Source organism: Galeopterus variegatus, unplaced genomic scaffold (genome assembly GCF_000696425.1).
Source record: "Galeopterus variegatus unplaced genomic scaffold, G_variegatus-3.0.2 Scaffold8362, whole genome shotgun sequence".
Classification (NCBI taxonomy): Eukaryota; Metazoa; Chordata; class Mammalia; order Dermoptera; family Cynocephalidae; genus Galeopterus; species Galeopterus variegatus.
Genome location: NW_007734473.1, coordinates 32,259 through 35,409, shown reverse-complemented (window position 1 = coordinate 35,409; position 3,151 = coordinate 32,259).

Below are 3,151 nucleotides of genomic sequence, written 5' to 3'. Positions count from 1 at the left end.
CCTGGGTGAAAACTCAAGCAGGCCCCACGACTCTTTGGTCACTTTTAGATCATAAAAATCACATGGTCATTTTAAGTTAAAAACAAACAACAACAAAAAAGCCAACAACCAAAAAACAAAAACCACTCACTTCTGCAATGAAAATGCTCAGTTTCATGTAATAATCAAAACATTAATCTTGCTTTAAAATTGAAGCTCTTTATACTGACAGGGTGTGTTTTACCTCTTTGTTCTTTCTTTTTTTTTTGTTTTTTGTTTTTTTCCTCCTGGGAGTAAAAAAGGGCTCTTTCATATAGAGCCCTTTGCTCTTTCAGCTAGTTAAAGTCATACACACACAATTTGGATTTTGATTGCAGGTATTTTTGACTCTTGATGTTGTCATGGTATTAGTTTTTCCTTTGCCCTAGTAAAGTTAACATGCGTATTAACAACACGAGGGGTGGGTTTTGGAGGCCATCCCTAGCTGAGCTGGGACGCTCTGTGCTGTGTACAACGCTCTTGTTGGACGGACTGTGCCGCTCACTCATCAGCTGTTTGTTCATTAAATTAATAGACTTAATTTTTTCGAGCAGTTTTAAGTTTACAGAAAAATTGATCAGAAAATACAGTTCCCAGGGCCGGCCTGGTGGCGCACTGGAGAGTGCGCCGCTTGGGAGCGCGGTGGTGCTCCCAGGAGACCGGTTCCCGCTCACTGGCTGAGTGAGGTGCGGGCGCAACACCAAGGGTTGTGATCCCGTTGCCGGTCCCCGGTACAGGCGCGACACCGAGGGTTGCGATCCCGTTACCGGTCAGTAAAAAAAAAGACAAAAAGGAGAAAAAAAAAAAAAAGAAAATACACTTCCCAAATGCCCCCCTCCCCTGTACACAGTTTCCCTTATTGTTAACACCTTGCATTAGTGAGATATATTTGCTGCAATTGATGAGTCAGTGTTAATAACATTATTAACTACAGTCCATAGTTTGCATTAAGGTTCACTCGTTGTGTTGTATATTCTGTGGGTTTTGACAAATGCATAATGTTATGTATCCACCATTATTGTATCATACAGATTACTTTCATCCTCCTAAACATCCTCTGTGCTCCACCTGTTCATCCCTCCCCCCCTGCAACCCCTGGCAGCCACTCATGTTTTTTTTATTGANACAAAGTTAGATGAGTATCAGCCGCAGCAAGTTGTCAAATAATAAGCAGAGGATGTCTAACGTGGGGGTGCCTCTTTCTGAAGGAGGGATGCAGGACCTTTTCTGCTGTTCATGTAGGGAGTATGTTTTTAGAATATATGTCATAGATTCTTAGAATGGAGGAAACTAAAGAGGTTTGGAATCTACCCCCCACACCATCTACAGTCCATGACATCCAGCCGCTGAGCCCACCTAAAGGTGGGGAGTCTGAACCTCACTGGATGGGATGTTCTGTTTGTAAACAGCTTCGATCATTAGTGAATTCTCATAGAATGAAAAACAATGTCCTTCTACATACACACTGACCCTTTCAGAGAGTGGGCATCTGAATAAATTTCTAATCCTTTTTCCATAGGAAAATCACGGTAATATCATCCCTAAAAGTTGCCTTTTGAAGCTGAGTATCTCAGAGTCCTTCTACTGTTCGTGGAAGGATATGGGTGGGAGAACATTGTCCAAACTGATCTGTGGTCTGTCTGTCTTTCTTTTAAGATGTGGTCCTTAGAACTGGATCTATTACTTTAACTGGCCAGCGTGTGAGTTTAGGGCAGGGATGGGAAAGGCCTGCCTCTCTTGATCTGAATTCTACTTCTTTTCTGTGCCTAGACTAAGAGTGTGTTGGAATTTTCAATAGCTGCATGACAGTGTTAGAGCACATTGGCCATCAGGGTCACCACATCTTTGGGTTCTTTTTTAAAAAAATTTTGGGGGGTTCTTTTTTAAGAAAATTGCTTTTGTGTCAAGTATTCCCAGCTTAGCCATATATAGGTCATTTTTAACATAATTTTTAAAAGCTCAGCTTGAATATTATAATAATAAACAACACCATTGATAATATTAGCATGGTGGTTAAGACCATCTACAGTCCATGACATCCAGCCGCTGAGCCCACCTGAAGGTGGGGAGTCTGAACCTCACTGGATGGGATGTTCTGTTTGTAAACAGCTTCGATCATTAGTGAATTCTCATAGAATGAAAAACAATGTCCTTCTACATACACACTGACCCTTTCAGAGAGTGGGCATCTGAATAAATTTCTAATCCTTTTTCCATAGGAAAATCACGGTAATATCATCCCTAAAAGTTGCCTTTTGAAGCTGAGTATCTCAGAGTCCTTCTACTGTTTGTGGAAGGATATGGGTGGAAGAACATTGTCCAAACTTATCTGTGGTCTGTCTGTCTTTCTTTTAAGATGTGGTCCTTAGAACTGGATCTATTACTTTAACTGGCCAGCGTGTGAGTTTAGGGCAGGGATGGGAAAGGCCTGCCTCTCTTGATCTGAATTCTACTTCTTTTCTGTGCCTAGACTAAGAGTGTGTTGGAATTTTCAATAGCTGCATGACAGTGTTAGAGCACATTGGCCATCAGGGTCACCACATCTTTGGGTTCTTTTTTAAAAAAATTTTGGGGGGTTCTTTTTTAAGAAAATTGCTTTTGTGTCAAGTATTCCCAGCTTAGCCATATATAGGTCATTTTTAACATAATTTTTAAAAGCTCAGCTTGAATATTATAATAATAAACAACACCATTGATAATATTAGCATGGTGGTTAAGAGATTAGCACTGGAATCAGGCCATCTGAGTTCAGATGCTGTCTTTTTTGCTTGTTACTGTATGACGTGAGATAATTAAATGTGATTGTGCCTATTAGCTCCTTCCCACAGCTCCTGGCACCCTCGGGCGGAAGCGCCGCCGCGCTTCCCAAGCGGCGCACTATCCAGTGCGCCACCGGGCTGGCCCTCAACAGGCATTTTCTTATTTAAGAAATACTACAACTTGATGAATACTGTTGTTATTTCTGACTCTGTTTCAATGTGGGAATTGAAGCTCAGGATAGTTACATAACTTATTTGGGGATATGGAACTCCTGAGTGGTGCAGCAGGAATTTGAACACAGATCTACCTGATGCTGAATGATCTGCACATCTAGTTATTATATTATGTGTATTTTCTGACCCATCCTTCTAAC